At 35.8% G+C, this 21,508-nt stretch overlaps 1 protein-coding gene and 11 non-coding genes across 12 annotated transcripts in view; 1 reads left to right on the forward strand and 11 right to left on the reverse strand.

The window, feature by feature from the left end:
* Nucleotides 1-21,508, forward strand: part of LOC113375928 (neuropeptides capa receptor-like) — an 80,199-nt gene that overhangs the window by 14,470 nt on the left and 44,221 nt on the right. The window lies entirely within an intron of this gene.
* On the reverse strand, nucleotides 19,413-19,484 carry Trnah-gug. Its single transcript has one exon. It is a non-coding gene; the product is annotated as a tRNA-His (tRNA).
* Nucleotides 19,571-19,642, reverse strand: Trnah-gug. The gene has a single exon. It is a non-coding gene; the product is annotated as a tRNA-His (tRNA).
* Nucleotides 19,730-19,801, reverse strand: Trnah-gug. The gene has a single exon. It is a non-coding gene; the product is annotated as a tRNA-His (tRNA).
* Trnah-gug lies at nucleotides 20,048-20,119 on the reverse strand. The gene has a single exon. It is a non-coding gene; the product is annotated as a tRNA-His (tRNA).
* Nucleotides 20,364-20,435, reverse strand: Trnah-gug. Its single transcript has one exon. It is a non-coding gene; the product is annotated as a tRNA-His (tRNA).
* On the reverse strand, nucleotides 20,523-20,594 carry Trnah-gug. Its single transcript has one exon. It is a non-coding gene; the product is annotated as a tRNA-His (tRNA).
* Nucleotides 20,681-20,752, reverse strand: Trnah-gug. Its single transcript has one exon. It is a non-coding gene; the product is annotated as a tRNA-His (tRNA).
* Trnah-gug lies at nucleotides 20,838-20,909 on the reverse strand. Its single transcript has one exon. It is a non-coding gene; the product is annotated as a tRNA-His (tRNA).
* Nucleotides 20,998-21,069, reverse strand: Trnah-gug. Its single transcript has one exon. It is a non-coding gene; the product is annotated as a tRNA-His (tRNA).
* On the reverse strand, nucleotides 21,158-21,229 carry Trnah-gug. Its single transcript has one exon. It is a non-coding gene; the product is annotated as a tRNA-His (tRNA).
* Nucleotides 21,317-21,388, reverse strand: Trnah-gug. The gene has a single exon. It is a non-coding gene; the product is annotated as a tRNA-His (tRNA).

Raw genomic sequence — 21,508 nt, forward strand, 5'->3', positions numbered from 1 at the left:
TAAAATGAACTATCGATTTTTTGAGCGGATCAAAAATCGAATTTTGGCAATCCAAAAACAACCAAAATTTTGGGTAAAATTCGACTTTTTTTTAAACTCCGCCATTTTGTCAATTTTTGACTTTTTTTATTGTGGGTCATTTTACAGACAATATTATCTAGTTTAATGAGATTTTTTTTAAAATTTCATTCACGTAGAAGGCCGGAATCACTGCAGCAGTGAAGGGCCTTTTTTCGCGCCGTTGGAGATCGACGATAACTTAAAAAATATTGAATTTTTTTCTTCAAAAATTTTATTATGTGTTCTTAAAACATGTGTAAATATATTCTTAAAATTTTGAAATGATTGATAAAGTAGTTTTTTCAATATAAATTCCCAAAAATCACCTTTTTTTTATGCGGTTACACTAGTTGTGCCCCTTAACTTCCTGAAAGAGAAGTTTAGATTTTTTCTAGAAAATTCTATTTCCTAATGTTTTCTCAAGTCATTCTGAATCATTTGACATATGAAAAGTATTTGTTTGTGTGACAAAATTTGACAATTTGTCAAAAAATTAAAATGCCATTCGATGAAGCATGTTGATGACCAGCGTTGGTTAGTTTTACAAGATGATCAGCTAAAACCATTTCTTTTAGCATTTGCAGAAAATTGCAAAAAAAAAGTTCACGCTTTCGCCAAAAACATATCCACTAACTACCACTATTCTTAATCAACCCTTTTTTATATAAGTCATTTTAATGTATTTTTACTATATACCACTAGTTCTATTCAAATCTAGCAATTTTCATTGCTTGTCAGTAAAGTCTTTTATAATTTTACTAAATTCTATTGATCTTGGATTCTGTATAATATTTTTCTAGTAATTTCTGCTTTGGGGGTGTATATTAATCACGTGATCGATTTTTTTTTAATTTTCAGCCCTTTCCCCTCTCTTGGTGATACGTGGTAATATTTGAAATTAACACCCTGTCCTCGACCCAATACCTCAGGTGTATTTTTAGTACCCATAAAAAAATCAGAGCATTTTTGAAGAACTTTGGATTTTTTTATCTCCTCAGTACCCTACTGTCTATCTAGCTCTCCGTCTAATCTATCCTCCTAATATTTGCAATTTTCGATTTCAATTCGCGTATTCAAGGACGATCGCATAATTTTAATTTCGTGTTTCAGTTATTTAGAAAGGAGACGAGGACGTCGATGCGACATCGAAATGTTGTTGATTTAAGATAACGACGACGACGACGACGAGACGAAAAAGAAATGAATTGATATTGATATTGATATCAATCGGTATATTGGTATATCGGTGGTATCGATACGTTGTTGAATGGAAATCAATTGATATTTCGTAATTGGGTCGCGGGAATAATTCTCAGAGTCGAATTTTTGCAATCGAAGAAGAATATATATTGCAAAAGTAATTGAAATTAGCTATTGTAGAGTATCTAGTCTTGCAACGCAAGATTTACTCGTTAGACGCTTCGTGGTATCAAACTGCAGTGATATCCATTTTTAGTTGAAATTTTTTACCAAAAATTAATCAGCACAATCTTATATATAAAAATGGAGCTTTCGATTAAATGATTCGGTAAAACTCGAAAACGGCTAAACCGATTTGGCCAGATCTTAGTCTTGAAAAATTCGTGCTAATCCAGAGATTGTCGAAAAGGTGAGATAATATTTCAAAATCGCGTAGTAACTTTACATTTTTAATTTGAAAATTTTTGTAGAAGCGTAATTTGAATAAAACAATGGACGGTGGCTAATACGTCAAATGTCGAACGTTTTTGACAGATTATGTTCAATTACGTTATGATTAAATTGTAGTAAGCAGTTTTGTTTGTAGTTTTATTTATATACAAGAATATTAGTAAACGGGCCGCAAGTGTTACTAGAGACTCAAAATATAAACTTTTTTGAAATTTTAATATGAAAATGCACTTTTTGGCATAATTTTCTCAAACACGGTTCTCTGAAAGATCTCATTTGTATAATTATATACTTATTATGTAGGTTATATTATTTTTTATTTATGTTATTTAAATTCAGAACCTAAATTTGGTATCGATCAAATGGACATTTTGTGAAATAACATTTTCTCAATTATAATTTCCCAGAATTTATCGAAGAATAGATAGTAATATGATAGGTTGTCAAATATCTCCTTTCCGCCTTTTTGTATTATAAACCAAGAGCAAAAAAGCGGAAGGGAGATATTTGACAACCTAATATGAAGGTCCGGGGTTAAAAAGGTCCGCCACCGATGTGTCAAAAATCAGTAAAATTAAGCATTGTTTAACAACAATATTTGAAAGTTGAGAAAAAAAGATGTATAACCAGCTATAACCTTGATTTGAAAATGGTAATCTTTGAAATGGGGGAGATAAAAGGTAATTTTTGAAAATCTATAATAAAAGTATTTTCTTCCCTTGGCAGTTTTTTAGCATTAGTTAAAAATATAATTATTTTGTAAAATACCTTTAAAATTATAATAAGGCTTCAAACCTTTTTGCCACCTGTCCGTTTCAAGTTACCCCGCCTGTAGGGTAAAAAGATCTAGATAACAAATTTTTGAAATACATCAAAAAAGTACATTTCTACAATGATGAAGTAGAAGACAGTTTACTGAACGTAGTCAGATAATTGTTCGTTTGATATGTGTTATTTATTGTGATATAATTGTTATGGTTTTCACAATATAGTTTATATTTGCTCAAAGTCAAATTGGACCTTATGCCTCGCCCTGCTCTACATATATACTTTTTTATTAAATTTACTTTAATTCATCGAACGTTACTTGAAATTTTTCAAAAAGCAGGTCAAAGAAAAAATACTTAATTCATTTTCTATCTCTCCTCGCAGAAATTTGAAAATTTTGTATAAGGTCAGTAGTATTATTTGCAATTGTACACAAAATCCAGAATCCAAAAAGAATTTGAAAAACTTGAAACGTAATCAATAAGTCGAAAGACCAAAAAAGACTTGGATGGATTATACTATGTTTTATATAGAAAGTGTACAAAACTTCCAGTTTGATTGTATTGACGAAATATAGACAAACTAATGGGGTTTATTGTTTTTATAATACCTTATTGTATATAGCATTCAAACAACTCATCCCTATACACTTAAAGTATTAATATTTTTGATTCTCTAGCAATTGTTTAGAATATACCTTACTTAGCAAAACAACGCTTGCCGGGTCAGCTAGTATATATATATATATATATATATATATATATACCTGTGTGTGTATGTATCTATCACCTGTTGGCTCGGCGCTAATATGAAAATTTCGTGATCGTCGTCCATTCATTCGTTCCTATATATAAGAGAATAATACGCCTTCTTGTTCGCGCATCGTCGTTAAAATATCATTAATACTTCGATGATTAACTCCAACAACCCTTTTAACAAACCACCGACGATATTATAATATAAACGATTAGACATAACAGGGCTGGCCGAGGAATAGTAAACGAGGGTACACAATGGGGAAAGATAATGTAAAGTCTATCCAAGAGAATTTTATCGTCCTTTCTTTTTATATTTTTTTTTTATATCGTAAAGTGTCACATCAGAAAAAATTACTCTACTGAGAGTCAAATTAAAATATATTAGTTTAGAAAAAAGAGATATTAGAAAAAAGAATTATACTGCTGAGCAAATAAACATGTTAATAGAAAAGAGGGCTCTACTAAAGAGCAAACCACTCAAGGTAAAAAAAAGTTAAGGCAGGAAGGACTACTAACGCACACACTAAATTAAAATTAGAGATAAAAAATTAAAGAAAGAGCAACAATTTAGTTTGTAATCTAATTAGTTCATCAATGGAGTTCTTTCCACCTTCAGAATCATAATTCTGAATCATAATTCTGAATCATTTTATTAATTTTATGAATTAATAATAAATTTGCTCGTCAGTAGAGTACCTTTGCATCTTTATTATATTCAGCAGTTAGACAAAACTGCAAAAATCATTTAATTTATAATTTAATATTTTAGAATTTCGGTTTAGACCATCGACTATATCACTAAGCAAAATTCCATAATTACAAAAAAGTTTAATAAATTCCTAAAAAAGTGACTCTACCGACCTTGATTTGATAAATCATTATTATCCTTCTACTTTTGAAGTAAAACTTCTTTAGGCGCAATTAAGGTGTAAATCCGTACAAATGCAATGGAAGTGCGTTACGGCCGATAAGATAAGAGTCGAGTGCCAATAACTCGTCATTCGCTCTCGATGATATCATTTCTATACGGGTCGATTGTGATTAGTCGTCGCGTATGTGAATAGAGATCTGCCGTTGTATGCGTACCGATATCTACAAGGAAATCGACATAGATACATAAATAAATATTTTAAAATTGTACTAAACGCAAGTTTATTGATTAGAAATTATTTCTATATTATTTGTTGTTTCTGTAAATCTTTGAAGTCATTAAAATGGAAAATATTTTTAGGCCAAACAGATATTACAGCTGTTCATAGAATGAAATTATATCGCCAGCGAAAAAGTAAAAAAAAATACAAGCAGTCAATTAATGTATGTTAATTTTAATTACATGAAGTTCTTCAAGCACAAATATTATATGATGATGAATGAAATTGTGAAAACAACATTTGTTTAGGCATGTGAACAAATATAGAATTCATTAATCAGCAATTACTTCATTTCTCTAATGAATTGTCATTTCTAAATGCTAATTACAATGACAAACCGATCATGTCATATTTGAAGAATATAAAGCCATACTTATACACATTATATAAATGTGTATAATGAATGACACTAATAAATATGAGCATCACGAGTGTTACCATATTACTAATAAACATTATTCAAAATTGTTATATGATGTATTTATATTTACTTAAATGCCATCTTATATAGTAGCAAATAAGTTTTACTTCAATCGCGTATGAATTTTACGCGTACTCTTTTTTATATAAAAGTATCCAGGACCTATTACAATACGTTAAAGGACTTAAATCTAATTATTACCTATCTAATCATACCGTACGATACCTAAGACTATCAGTTCCTACATTTATATATAAATCTAATACCGCTTCATCAATATTTGCTATTGACCTATTATATATAACATACATCCTACATATCTTTTTGCCCCTTACAAACCTTACATTCTACCATTTACACGCTATATCTTACGCTTATCTATTATCTCTACCCTATACTATATTTTTTTACTCTTATCAACTATCTATTGCCTCTAGTCTCTACCCTATACTCTATCGTCTATCGCCCACACCGGGATTCGAACCCGGGACCACCGCGTAGCAGTCCACAGTCTTAACCACTACTCTATTGGGTCCCCCACAAATAATATATTAAGAGACGCATTGTTCTTCCGCGGTTCTTCCTTTACCTATTAATTAAGTAATTAATACTAATACTAAGGTGACGCGACGACACGCGAAAAAAGACGACCAATCTTAGCGGTACGGTGGTCTAGTGGTTAAGATCGCTGCCTTCCACGCAGAAGGCCCGGGTTCGATTCTCGGTAGGGTTCGGAAAAATTAGCGTTTAAAAAACATTATAGGTGTAAGATAAGAGATAATATTGGGCGTATTATGTATATAGGGTTGTAGGCGTATTAGGCGTATTAGGCGTACTATATAGTTAGTTAAAAGGCGTAACACATAGAATTTAAGGTTTAGGCATACGTGAATATGGTATAGGTATCTTATAAGAATACATGTTATATGATAATAGTTAGCAGAATTTTCATTCGGGTACTGTATAAACTTGGTATTATGGCAAATAAAAGAAATAAGTGACATACCTCAACATTTAATTTTTGCAGCCACGAGTACAAGTTTCGCAGTTTATTAAATAATTTAAATTCAAAATAGGTATTGTTGAACTAAGAAAATAAAAATAAATTTTGCTTAAAAATACAATTTATATTTTTTACCAATATAAAAGTATTCACTAATATACATATTACCATATTACTAAGAAACATTATTCAAAATTGTTATATGATGTATTTGTTTTTACTTAAACACCATCTTGTACAGTAGCAAATAAGTTTTACTTCAATCGCGTGTGAACCTTACGCGCACTCTTTTTTATTATCTATTATTATCCTTTACCTTCACTGCTTCTCAAAGTACATATTTACTTTTCATAGTTTTTAATTTGCTCATCAAGTTCGTTACAGAAAAAAACAATATAATAAAAGTCTATTCTAGTAAAAGGGCGCGCTTTTTGATCACGTAATTAAAAAGAATTTGAATTCCGAAATAAAGGGTTGAATTGACCTCAACCGAACGGTTAAAGCTCAACCTGTTCACATTTTTATGGGTTTTTTCCATGATGTGGGAACAAAAGGGTCAGTAAATGAAAGGATCGAGAGATAAAAGGGCACCGATTGTAATTAAGGTATTGTATTAGGATAGGCATTTTTTCTTAATTGGGAATAAATGAGTAATTATGCAACAAAGTTGATTTAAGGTTTGGGAAAAGGATTCTACTATCGAGCAAACTGATTTTGGTTAAAATCAATTTTTCTTGGTTTGCATTTACCAGAGACTTGGGGGATGAGTGAAGTTTAAAACCTGGATGATTTTTTGGGCAAAATTGGGTAATGATTAGAAAAGACCAGAAATTGGGCAATAGGTTTGTTTGGACTGCAAATTTGCAAAATATTTTGAACATAGTACCAAAATATTACAGAAATTAGGCAATAGGTTTGTTGGGACTGCCAATTTGCAAAATATTTTGAACATAGTACCAAAATATTATATACTGCCTATTGATTGAATACAAAATAATAAATTAGGTATCATCAGGAAGAAGAACATATCCCAATGTCATTAATTTCTATTGGAATCAAGTCAAAGAACTTGCAATTGAAAATTAGGGTATTGTATAAGGTAAGGTCTTGTGTGGATTTAGGATTAACCAATGGTTAACCTTAACCAAGAATTTTCAGAAAAAGGACTCTACTGTCGAGGAAACTGGTTTTAATAAAAATAACAAATAAATAAATAATTTTATTTTTAAGAGACTTGAACGATGAGGTAGGCTAAAAACCTGTATGATTTTTGGGAAAAAAATGAAAATTGAAAAAAAAACTAGAAATGTGGAACTAGAGTGCAAAAATAGTATATACTGCCCATTGATATAAAAGACTAATTAAAAATCAGATAGTATTGTCATCATAAAGAAAAAGGTATTTCAATATCAGGATTCCCTATTTTGCAGCAAATCAAACTAATTAAGGAAATTTAGGATAATTTTGGTATTAAATTATATTCAGGTATCGTAAACTAAACAACAGTGCACAAAACAGGTATTTCAATATCAGGATTCTCTCTTTTGCAGCAAATCGAACTAATTAAGGAAATTTAGGATAATTCTAGTATAAAATTATATTCAGGTATCGTAAACTAAACAACAGTGCTCAAAACAGGTATTTCAATATCAGAATTCTCTTTTGCAGCAAATCAAACTAATTCAGGAAATTTAGGATAATTCTTGTATAAAATTATATTCAGGTATCGTAAACTAAACAACAGTGCTCAAAACAGAAAAAAACTGTCGACGAAAAAAAATACTTTAAAAATAAGGATGGAAGATTTTTTACATAATATAGAGATGTAGTTAGGGTTTGTCGGTTTTCAAAAACCGGTCGAAAATTAGGGAATTCGAAAACCGTTTTTTTAGCGAAAAAGTCAAATATAAGTCATAGCCAAATATAAAAGATAGATGAAAGCGTTTTGAATCTTGACTGGTTCGAATTAAAATTCGAAAACCGGTTTTCTGAAATGTCGGTTTTTGTATAAACCCTAGCCCTAGATGTAGTATTGGATTTGGAATCAACCAATGATTATCCAGGACTGCAAACGACTGATTGCAGGAATTTCTACAATATTACGTTTGGTAAATTAGGTGACCCCTAAATAACTTTAGAAAAATCAGAAACTTGGATGATCAGAAGGACTCATTTCTTACTTGGTTGGTTAAATACTATCCTGAATGATTTTGTTAAAGGATAATAGAGAAGTTAACGACCAAATATGGCAAAGTGAATTTGGGCCCATGGTGCTAAAATTTTACACAGTATCCACTATCCAATAACTCAAAAGACCAAATAAAAAATCTGATAGTACTGTCATCATGAAGAAGAAAGTATCTCAATATCAGGATTTTCTATTTTGCACCAAATCAAACTGTTAATTGGAAATTTGAGTATGGTATAAGGCGAGGACTTATTTGGATTTGGATTTAATTCAAAATTATTCAGGAGATTTAGGTCAAAATATCCCAGTTGGTGAAAAGGAACTCTACTCCTTACTGATGAGCAAACTGAGTCTTTCTGTAAAGCTTTAGGTACTGGGCAAGCAAATTTTAAAGTTTTCTGCCTAAAAAGTTCAACATGTAGAACAAAATTATACACCTGATACCAGAAAAGTTTGGCATCAGAAAAAAATGCATCTTTCAAATATCAATTTTTCTCTGACCATTTCTTGTTTACCATTAAACCAGTAGCTCAATAATCACTACTCTAGGGGTCACTTAATTTCAATTTCAATTCCAATTCGAATTCGAATAATCCCATCGACAACGATTAGGAATTCTATCGATCGTCGAATTAATTAATTATCTACGATGGCGACTCATTAGAATCTAACGATTAAATTTTATTGCTCCATAAAAAGACTAATTAGAAGGAAAGGAACAAGTAGTGAGTATAGGCTGGAAATAAGGAATCCAGTCAGGGAAAAGACGTTGGGTAAAGGTCTAGATTTTTTGTTTATTATCGACCAAAGTGGTTATTGGAAAGTTATCGATTATTTAAAATGATATAATAAAACTTGTCTGAATAACAAAATTATAAAAACTACGAAACCAACAAAATAAAATAATTGAGCTTTGGCCGCCATTTTTTTCAAATTTGTTTTTAAATTGTTAAAGTTTACCTGAACACATATCAATTGTGATATATGTCGAGAAAGCTAATAAAATTACCTATATTGTTATATAAATTATTTAATATCTTTTCAAACCAAATTTAATTTTAAAAGTCGCTACAAGTTTGAATTTGGAAGTTGTGATGAAAATTTTCATATACACGTAGCCAAAGAAACTGTGGTAACATTTTTTCATTTTTGTTTTTATATTGTTATAAATTATATTTGAATATAATCATAGTATTATAAGATATAATATACTATAATATACTATAAATTTGTTAAACCATTATAAATTATTGAAAGGGCACTAAAATGTACTATAAACTTGTAATAAAACTATTACTCGGAACAAAATTTTGTACAAAAAATTTATGAAGTTTGAATTTAAAATCGTGGGATCAAATAAACATTGGTTACATTTTTTGTATGTTGCTTTATATTGTTATAATATATTAAAATATATACTCAGTATTATATGTAATAAAATTTCCAAGAAACATATATTTTAATTACCAAAAAAAAATTAAGTGAACTAAATTCATATCCAACCCCCGTTTCAAAAATCTCCAAAAATAAAATGCAGCACCTGTCTTTTTTATTAAGAATCTCTTAACGGAATAATGATATGTTTGTTTATTAACCGTCTTCTTATTCGTCTTCAATCTGCAGTCTTCATATGTATATATATAATATATAGAATTTTTTTCTTTTATTTTTTCGCCATCGTCTTGTTTCTTGGCGATATATAATTACACGCCTGTATAATATATTTACTTTTTATAACAAACAAACAACCGAAGTTTATATTATAAATACGTTTTATAGGTTTTTGCATTTTCTTCAGGATTGTTCAGGATGCACCTTGCACAAAAATGATTAGACATATAATATATATTTATATGTGTTTGTTTATAAATGTATAATGACTTGGCTAAAATAAATAAAATGTATGAAATTACACGAAATAGGCGATAGCGTGCAATTTGCTTGTAAATTGAATTGCACGTGTGTGGTAAAGTTTTTTTAAATAAAAATATATAAAAGCGTAAAATTATATAATTAATTTATAAAATCCATAGTTTTTAACTTCCCGTAGGGCAAGTTATAGTAATCGCAAAAAAATCGAAAATGAAAATGTTTATATATCTTTACGTTTCAGAGGTTTCTGAACATTTTGGCATACCTTAGAAAAAATGGATGTATGTGTGTGTGTGTGTGTGTGTGTGTGTGTGTATGTATGTATGTATGTATGTTTTTTTTTTTTTTTTTTTTTTTTTTTTTTATAGAGGTGCGAAAAAAAATCTTCATAAGACACCGCCATCGTTGATACTCCACTGTCCATCCTACAGCGGACAACGACGGACAGTAGTGTGGAGATTTTACCCACTAAAAAAAAACACTCCTCTCCCCTCTCCCCGCAGATGGTACGGAGAGGACTGGATTGGAACCGCGTTAGCATTACATCAATCCAGTCCGTGCTGCGCCTTGCGACGCCTGTTTACGACTACTGGTCCCTTTCTCCGGTTTTAGCCTTCAAAAGATGCTGTGCATAAGCTGCTACAGCTGACCAGTTTTCTTCTTGTTTCATCATATAGGTCACAAGACTTGAGGGGGTGAGCCTGGTGCCTATAATGTTCTCGGCGTTGTTGCGATATTCCTTCCACCGAGCACATTCAAAAAACGTGTGCTCAGCGTCGTCGATTTTTTCTGGACAGTATTTGCACATTGGCGTGCTATGCAGGCCCATCTTAAAAAGATACGCATTAAACTGTCCATGTCCTGTCAGTAGCTGGGTCAGAAAGAAATCTGTGTCGCCGTATTTTCGAGAGAGCCAGGCGCTAATGTTTGGGATCAGGCGCGCCGTCCATCTGCCCGTCTCTCCTGACGTCCACCGATCTTGCCACTCTTGTAACGTTTCATTTTTAATTCTCGACCTTGTTTCTGTGGAATTTTCGCCACCTAATTTAGCGTCGTAGAGTTTTGCTCTCTCGAAAGCTAGCAAGTCAATCGGTGTGGCTCCTGCTATTACCAGTACGGCTGCTTCTGAGACCGTGCGATAGGCACAGGTAACTCTCAGAGCTCCTCGTCGTTGCACTGCCGCTATTTTGCGCCGATAAGTCTTTTGCTTGAGGATATCCGCCCATATTTCCGCTCCGTATAGCAATACAGAATGGACTACCTCAAGCAAGACTCGTCGCTTTCGGGTTCGTGGTCCCATGCAGTTAGCCATAATCCTTGACAGGTTGGATACTGTCTTGCTAGCTTTTATGCATGCACTATCGAGATGTTCACGGAAGGATAGCTTCTCATCTATCATTACTCCCAGGTAGCGCAAGGCCCTTGTCGACGTCAAAGTTGTCTCTCCCACGTCTACGGTGAATGGTTTTGGAAACCATTTTTGTCGGGTCAAGACAACCATCTCCGTTTTTTGTTTGGCGAGTTTTAGGTGGTGTTGCTCAAGCCAGGTCTCTATGGTGTCGACGGTCTCTCGAACGAGTAGTTCAGCCTCCTCAATGCTGTCCACTACGATTGTGGCTGCGACGTCGTCCGCAAAGCCCGTGAGTTCCACCTGCTTCGGCAAGGGGATCTCCAGGAGCTCGTTGTAGACAGCGTTCCACAAATCGGCTCCTAAGATTGAGCCTTGAGGTACCCCAGCTGTAACCTCGTGTTCTTGATGACCTTCCGTCGTTTCCACTATCAACTTTCTCCCATCGAGGTAGTCGTCTATTAATCCTAGATTTTCTGGCTTTACGTCAAAATTATGCTCTAGGGCGTGTAAAATATCCTCCCAATTCGCACTGTTAAACGCGTTTTTAACGTCGAATGTGAGAAGGAGACACACTTTACGAGCTTTAAGACTACCACGCCATGCTTCTCTTGCTGTTTCCGTTACCTTCCTAATCGCGCCGATCGTCGATCGTCCTTTTTGAAATCCGTGTTGGTTCTTAGCAAAACCTCCGGCGCATTCAATGTCGTTGCGCAATCTGCATTGAATAAGTTTCTCAAGCAGTTTGCCGGCGATGTCTAACATGCAGAGTGGTCGAAACGACGATGGCGTTACAGGGGTTCCCTTACCTTTGTCTATTAGGACCAATCTTTGCCGCTTCCAAACCGTAGGAAAGGTGCCGGTCGCCAGACAGGCATTGTAGGCGTTCAGAAGAATATACGGAAATTCCAAGGCTACATTCTTGATCACTGAGGCTGGGATGCCATCAGGGCCTGGTGCTTTGCCAATTTTTATGGTTTTCGCCGCGTCTTGGAGTTCCTTGACAGTGAAGGGCGTAGTTTCACTGTTTTCCACGTATTGTCTCCTTTTCCGTGGCGGATGTTTAGGGAATAGTTCCGCTACGATAGAATTCATCAGAGCAGGAGATTTTGGAGCTTCTGGTAAAGCTCTACCAAGTCGTTTTGTAACGATTTGATAGGCTTTGCCCCAGAGATCCTTGTCAAGGTCATTGCAGATTTCCTTCCACAATCCAGCTTTAGCTGCTTTTATGGCTTAATTAGGCTTTTTTTTGCCTGTTTGTACTCGTTGTATACAAATCTTGGTAGGGGGAGCGTTTTGCAGCTCTTGTGGCGCGGCGACGTAATGCGTGGCATCTTTTCCGTAGTTCTGCTATCTCTGATGACCACCAATATGCTGGACTGTGCACACGCTGATTTTTTGGTCGTGGCATAGAGGCGTTACATGAGGTGACAATAGCGTTCATAGTTTTAAGAACCGTTTCTTCCGTTTCTCTGCGGGTACTTGGTTTTGGATAAGCTTGGAGAGTAGATGCGTTTTGCTCGAGGGCTGCTCGCAACGCTTCCTGGTCAAGCTTCTTGGCATTCCACCTTCGTTTGCAAAAGTTGCTTGGTCGAGTCGGACCGGATCCAATACTAAATGTCACATGTTGGTGATCACTGCCACTATACTCTTCAGATACAGTCCAGTCTCCAATCATGTTCGCCGTCCTTGGAGTGGCAAACGTAATGTCGAGAATAGATTCCTGATACCCTGGTCTTCTAAAGGTTGTAATACTTCCAGTATTTAACACAGTAAGGTCTAATCTTGCAGCAAAGTCTGCCACGTCATTTCCTCTAGTGTCCGAGTATTCGGCCCCCCATTCTGCCGATTTCGCGTTGAAATCACCAGCTACAATGACTTCCCCGTCAAATTTGCCGAGAGTGTCTTCTATGCTTGCCATTTTCTGGCGAAATACGCTAATCCCTTCATTTGGTGAGAGATAGACGCTTACACAGTAGGTCGTGGGAGTCTTGATCCAGACGAAACCCTCGCCGCTTCCGTTGTCATTGATGGTGATCTTCTTTGAGTTTGTGATCCATATTGCTGCCGTGCCAGATTTATCTGCGAACCATTTATTCTGAATATTCATATATTGCTCGCAGATAAGGCAGATATCGATCTTATCTTCAAAAATACGTTGGCGCAGTAGATTCTGCGCCAAGGCACATCTGTTCAGATTACCTTGTAGAAATCGCGTCATTTCTGTTCTCTCGTGGCTTCGGCAAGTGCTACACGGAATGCTTTACAGGTACCGGATCCGGCGACATGGCTCCCGCTGTTTCGATCTTCTTTGTCTACTGTACATAGAAAGCATTTTGGCTTTTCTGCGCAGTCTACAGACTTGTGATTTTCCCCGCCGCATTTGTAGCAACACTTGCTTCTGTCTGGTCCCCCGCATTTATGCGTTTGGTGTCCGAAACCGAGGCATCTAAAGCAGCGGGCTACTTTAACAACTGGGCGAATGCGACAGTTAACCCACCCAATTCTTATGCGGGCCCCATTTAGGGCTTTGATTGCATTAGCCTCGTCTATCTCACAAAAGGCCGCTCGTTGTCCTCTTGATGTGACTTTGGTCAAGTTCACTCGTCGTATTTCCAGCTTTGTCGTAAAGTCCCGAATGAGTGCTTTGCGGACGTCATTTTCGGTAGAGACACCATCAAGGTCAAGAATCTCTATCGTCGTCAGCGGCGTCAGTGATTTCACTGTTCCTATGTTTTCAGTTGCTGCCCTTATCGCAGCTGCAAAGGCTGCACTATCTTCGGACTTGGGACTCATTTCCAGTAATACACCTCCATTTCTTGTCTGTTTGATGGACTTTATGTCCACGCCAGTCTCTATCGGGTTTACTTTTTCCTTGATCTCCTTAAGGATGTCAGCGTACGTTCGTCCTTCAGCTGGTTGAACCAGAACAGCCTTGGTTCTATGTTTCCTCCGAGTTGTCCTATGATGGTTGTTTCTGTGCTCAGCACTATCATTTGCTTCGATTTTTCTGGTTTCCGGTTTCTCGGTTTCCTCCAAGGTTTCTTTCGGATCTCGGGCTCCTTTCTTCTTCGAACTTCGTCGAACCACTTTCGTCCAGTTATTTTCTACAGCCGATTTTTTAGGCGGATGTGTTTCCGCGTCAGAGGTGGGACTAAGTGAAGATAGCAACCTTTTGTTTGTGTTTTGCTCCTGGGTCTTAGGAGTTGGCGTCTGAGTTACACCCGGTTTAATAGTTTTCTCGGGAGAGGTCTGTGTAGTTTGCACTGTCATTTCGAGAGCTTTGGGGGTTGCCGTATATTCTTTCAATGCCAGGCTGTATGCTGTATCAATCGACCTAATTAGCTCCTTTATTCTGCTGTGAACATTATTTCTATCTTTCACATACTCCGCTAGCTCGTCAATTTTGGAGCCAAGTCTCTCCATCGGCGTTTGACGACATCTAATCGATGGTGCAGAGTTTACTCTGTCACGGTGAAGATTTCCGGGAACCTTCTTGCCTCCTTTTACTATAGCGGCTTTTGCCGCATCGTGCTCGACGTCCATAATTACGTCACCTGTCTCTTGTTTTTTTGGGTTTTCATAGTTATCCATGCTATTTAAATAGTCCTCCAGAGCAAAAGGTCGTCTCCGAACGCGGTGCCTTGGGAAGTGGAGGGGTGATCACCCCTACAGCTACCTCCATTACTGTAAGAGCTTGTGACCATTGGAGTGGGAAAAAAAACATCCGCTCCGGCCGTGCACCTTCTTCCTTCATTGGCATCCTCTTGCTCCCGTGGGTGCGGCACGTTGATGCCGGGAGTTTTCCACGTACGGTGCGCTATATGGATCATCCACACATCTCTTTCGAGCAGTGTCCCCTCATCCGCTTCCGTATGTGACCCTAGGTCAGATGGTGTGACCAACCAAAAGGGAGTTTTTAATTTTTCCGCGATACACGGACGGTGGCTGTTGCTCCTCAGCTCCGATGCCATATTTGGTCCGCGAGGGCTATTTTATTTCGCCCCAATCCGCCGATCTTACGATCTTTAGGTACCCCCCTTTTATCGCCACCTGGGGACGTGCCCGGTAGGTGTGGTTGTGTGTATGTGTGTATGTGTGTATGTGTGTGTATGTGTGTGTGTATGTGTGTGTGTATGTGTGTGTGCGTGTATGTGTATGGTTCGGATACAAATTTTCGTCGACGATTTCGGGAACACGGATGAAGCGATTTGAATAATAATAAGAAAAGCATTCGATTCGTATTGATAGGGAGACGTGCTGATTAGTTTTTGGCGGAAGCAGGTCTAGCCGTTCCAAAGATATGGGGCAAAAAGTGCCAAAAACGGTAACTCAGGTTTTAAGAGAACGGAGCGTCCGATTTGAATAATTCAAAAAACATTTTACTTGTATTAACAAGATGAAGAACTAATCGGTTTCGGAGATCTAGTAAAAAAGTAAAAAAAAAATGCCATTTGGCGGTCAAAAATGATCATTAGACGTATGCACATCAAATTATCAGATATTTTATAGAGATTTTAACAATAAGTATAAATTTTATTTACATTCCTATGGGTTGCGTACCAATGTTTATCCGTTAGACGGCGACGCGGCTCTTACGCGCTTCGATATTTCGCTCTATGCAGTTAAAGTAGTACGATTGCTTTGAAAAAAAGTTCAGAATTTTCAAAATAAATTTTTCTTCAAAAAGTCTTTTTTTTTTCAAAAAAAGTAATTTTTTGTCAAAAATTTATAGTTCTCAAAAATCTAATTTTTTCAGAGTAAATTTTATTCAAAAATGTTAATATTTAAAAAAAAAAAATTTTTGTTACGGGAAGTTCCAGCAATTTGCAATAAACAAACAAAACTAATAAGATACAAGTCTTAGTTTAGCCAAGAAGGGATATACTATTGAATACCCAACCTTCTCATGGACAAATAACACGTAAGAATATATGACAAGACTTGTTTATAATGAATAGCCCCGAATATATATTTTAATTTATTTCACATATATTATTTTCACAATCCTATAATAAAGATCCCAGTCAATTATTTTATAGCGGTTGATGTAAACCTCCAAATGAGTTTTGGATAAACCAATTTAACCAAAGCTGTAGTTCCTGCACATTTTTTTTCAAAATTTATTAACTGATCTAACTCACCTGCGGATGGATTGGCGACTCCTCGTCCTCGGCGAGAGCGTCCAATGCCTCCACACAATGTTTCGCGAAATGCCACTCGATATCGGTTTGACATGATGTTATAAAGTATTGGATTCACTGTACTAGAAATGTAATACAACCAACCGGCCACGGAGAATAGCCACTCGTTTATTTCCTGTAATGGTAAAATTGTAATTAAATGGAGTTCCATATTTTAATTTATTAACTTCTCGAAGGAAAAGTTTGTTTTCATCAAAAAATCCAATTCGCTAATTTTATGTTTTCTTGATGTTTCAAGCCATTCTGAATCGAATGAGACCAAATTTGAGAAAAGTATGTGTGTGTGAACAGATTTTTTACCTAAAAACAACGTTTTCTCAAAAACTGCTGGACCAAATTCAAAAATTTAAAAGCCATTCGATATATCTCGATGAGTACTATTGTTTCTTAGTTTTGCGCAACAATTGGCCAAACCGTTTCTTTGTTAATAGCAGAAAAATAAAAAAAAAATTAATTCATGTTTCAGCTCACAATTCTGAATTGATTTTGAAAATTAAAAAACCGTTTGAAAGTTATTGTTTAGAAATTGACCTGATTAGTTTTTGGTAGAGATTCGCAGCCATAATTTCTTGTAATTACCGGTTGAAATTTTTTTTGGCAATTTAATTTTACGTTTTTGATAAAATTTAACATATCGACAAGGTTCATGCACTAAACGAACACCTCAATAGAAAAGGCCTACAAGATATAAGATCTAAGATCTTTATTGATATTTTGTTGGACGTGAGATGTTGTTCAATATAGGTACTGCAATTTAGTTCAGCAGTCAACTTCAATTACCGGCAATGGTAATTTGTGCGGTATATTTTGCATATAACCAATTATCCTTAATTAACAATTTAAAAAAAGAAGGACGTAAATAAATGTGCCTTTGCGTTTAATTGCTATATAAAACTTCACTATATAATTGTCTGCTTTCACTATATAATTTCACTAATAACTGATAAAATATTTGTTTACAAAAACGTGGCGCACACAATACCTGATTGACTAAAGGTACAATGTAAACTGTACGAGTGTTCAATGCAAACTGAAATTTTCATTAAATTCTATCACACCACGATTGACTAGTAGTGGTGCCTTAAGGCAAATTGCAGGAACATTCAGTAGCGTAATTTATTTTTTTAAAGTTTTAAAATTTTTTGAAAACTTTGAAAACGTTAGATTTTTCTTAATTTTGAATTTTTTTAGATAATTGGACTTTTTTGAAAAAATTGATTTTGTTTATTTTATTTTATTTTTTTCAGTTTCAAAAGAATCACTCTGCGTAGCTATTTTAGAACAAAATATCAAGGCGCGAAAACAAAATATATATATTATATTATTAAAATCTCTATAAAATATCCAATAATTTGATAACATTTGTCTAATGATCAATTTTGACCGCCAAATGGCATTTATTTTTACTTTTTTATGTAAAGTTGCTGTCCTTTATCAATATGAGTCAAATACTTTTTGAATTATTCAAATCGGTTAATCTGTGTTTTCGGATTTGTCGACTAAAAATTGTATCCGCATCTAAGGTATGCCAAATCAGGAGGCTATGAAACGTTAATAATTTTTAAGTGTCCATCGTGAAATTTTGTATGCATTTGTGAATACCAGTTTTAGATTAACAAAAAAATAATAGATAAATTATAATTTTGTTTTATATATATTTTGCTACTTGACAGGGAATATCTCTTCACTGAAGTTGTTTGGTAATCTAAAATATTTTCGTTGCATTAAATAAACATGAAACGTTCATTAGTTGCACTCACTATATTATCTTCCATCAATATTATACATTCAATTTTTAATACAATAATGCAGTTTGTGTAAAATACATTTCAAAACGATTGTGATAGTTTTTTTTAAATATATTGAAATATCAAAATTTATCAATAAAAAAGCAAATATTTGCAATATCGCTAGAACTTTCTGATAATAAATAAAAATATGAAAAAAAATATGAAGACATAAAAATGTATATATTTTTACCTTAAAATATTCCCAGTCTTTTCCATGAATGAAGAATACACGTTGAGCATGAAAAGGCATCCAACAGAGGAAAAATGCAATGACAACAGCAGCTGAAATGACAATAAAATAGCATTCTCAATCTACTGCTAATTAATTAATTTTACTGATAATTATAATAAATTAGATTTTTTAGAGCTAATAAAATTTTACTAATCACTATAACATATTTTCTATTTCTGTGATCATAAACGTAGTGTAATTCAGTCCATTTAGCATAAAGAAAAGTAAAACAAATAAATTTTTATGCATAAAATGGACATTGTTAGTAACTAGTTAACTAAATTTGAACTTGAACAAAGAGAAGAAGTAAACAACTTCCTGACCGAAACAGTTTCAAAATTCATTAACTGCACAAGAGTAACTTTGAATTAATTTAAAGTTAACACGATCAGGTTCACTCTAATCATTTTAATGTATAATATATTCTGATTGGTATCTGCATATAATATTCTGTATTACTATTACTTAAATTATATTTAAAATCTTTGTAAGGCAATATAGATATTATATGCAACAAATGATAGATTTGGAATTCATAAGAAACTATAATAAGAATTTATTTGATTCACACAAATAAACCAAAATGTTAAACATATATAAAAGTACAAAATACACATGATAGTACGGCATCTCACGTTAACACAAATATTCAACTCAGATTGAATAATATTATACGAACCTAGGGCCACAACGTGGGGTCCTAACCACCAGACGATCACGGCTACCTGGGACACGTTATATACAAACTTTCACGATATCGATTTTTTCGTAGGACTAGTATTTTGTACCATAAAAAGCCTAAAAATGATCGCGGTGACCAGGATTCGACCCTGGGTTACCACGGCCACAACGTGGTGCCCTAACCACTAGACGATCACGGCTACCTGGGACACGTTACAAATACCCTTTCATGCTATCGATTTTTTTGGAGGACTAGTATTTTGTACCATAAATGCTTAAAAATGACTGCCGTGACCAGGATTCGAACCTGGGTTACCACGGCCACAACATTGGGTCCTAACCACTAGACGATCACGGCTACCTGGGACATGTTATAACACCCTTTCACGCTATCGATTTCTTTGGAGGACTAGTATTTTGTACCATAAAAGGCTTAAAAATGACTGCCGTGACCAGGATTCGAACCTGGGTTACCACGGCCACAACGTGGGGTCCTAACCACTAGACGATCACGGCTACTTGGGACACGTTACAAATACCATTTCATGCTATCGATTTTTTCGGAGGACTAGTATTTTGCACCACAAAAGGCTTAAAAATGACTGCCGTGACCAGGATTCGAACCTGGGTTACCACGGCCACAACGTGGGGTCCTAACCACTAGACGATCACGGCTACCTGGGACACATTAGAAATACCCTTTCATGCTATCGATTTTTTCGGAGGACTAGTATTTTGCATCACAAAAGGCTTAAAAATGACTGCCGTAACCAGGATTCGAACCTGGATTACCACGGCCATACGTGGGGTCCTAACCACTAGACGATCACGGCTACCTGGGACACGTTACAAACACCCTTTCATGCTATCGATGTTTTTTAGAGGACTAGTATTTTGCACCACAAAAGGCTTAAAAATGACTGCCGTGACCAGGATTCGAACCTGGGTTACCACGGCCACAACGTGGGGTCCTAACCACTAGACGATCACGGCTACCTGGGACACGTTACAAATACCCTTTCATGCTATTGATTTTTTCGGAGGACTAGTATTTTGCACCACAAAAGGCTTAAAAATGACTGCCGACCAGGATTCGAACCTGGGTTACCACGGCCACAACGTGGGGTCCTAACCACTAGACGATCACGGCTACCTGGGACACATTACAAACACCCTTTCATGCTATCGATTTTTTCGGAGGACTAGTATTTTGCACCACAAAAGGCTTAAAAATGACTGCCGTGACCAGGATTCGAACCTGGGTTACCACGGCCACAACGTGGGGTCCTAACCACTAGACGATCACGGCTACCTGGGACACGTTACAAATACCCTTTCTTGCTATCGATTTTTTTAGAGGACTAGTATTTTGCACCACAAAAGGCTTAAAAATGACTGCCGTGACCAGGATTCGAACCTGGGTTACCACGGCCACAACGTGGGGTCCTAACCACTAGACGATCACGGCTACCTGGGACACGTTACAAATACCCTTTCATGCTATCGATTTTTTAGAGGACTAGTATTTTGCACCACAAAAGGCTTAAAAATGACTGCCGTGACCAGGATTCGAACCTGGGTTACCACGGCCACAACGTGGGGTCCTAACCACTAGACGATCACGGCTACCTGGGACACGTTACAAACACCCTTTCATGCTATCGATTTTTTGGAGGACTAGTATTTTGCACCACAAAAGGCTAAAAATGACTGCCGTGACCAGGATTCGAACCTGGGTTACCACGGCCACAACGTGGGGTCCTAACCACTAGACGATCACGGCTACCTGGGACACGTTACAAACACCCTTTCTTGCTATCGATTTTTTTTAGAGGACTAGTATTTTGCACCACAAAAGGCTTAAAAATGACTGCCGTGACCAGGATTCGAACCTGGGTTACCACGGCCACAACGTGGGGTCCTAACCACTAGACGATCACGGCTACCTGGGACACGTTACAAACACCCTTTCTTGCTATCGATTTTTTTTAGAGGACTAGTATTTTGCACCACAAAAGGCTTAAAAATGACTGCCGTGACCAGGATTCGAACCTGGGTTACCACGGCCACAACGTGGGGTCCTAACCACTAGACGATCACGGCTACCTGGGACACATTACAAATACCCTTTCATGCTATCGATTTTTTCGGAGGACTAGTATTTTGCACCACAAAAGGCTTAAAAATGACTGCCGTAACCAGGATTCGAACCTGGGTTACCACGGCCACAACGTGGGGTCCTAACCACTAGACGATCACGGCTACCTGGGACACTTTACAAATACCCTTTCTGCTATCGATTTTTTTGGAGGACTAGTATTTTGCACCACAAAAGGCTTAAAAATGACTGCCGTGACCAGGATTCGAACCTGGGTTACCACC

Source organism: Ctenocephalides felis, unplaced genomic scaffold (assembly GCF_003426905.1).
Source record: "Ctenocephalides felis isolate EL2017-DRISC unplaced genomic scaffold, ASM342690v1 CF-g0.4_SCAFFOLD_01886, whole genome shotgun sequence".
In the NCBI taxonomy this organism is placed as follows: Eukaryota; Metazoa; Arthropoda; class Insecta; order Siphonaptera; family Pulicidae; genus Ctenocephalides; species Ctenocephalides felis.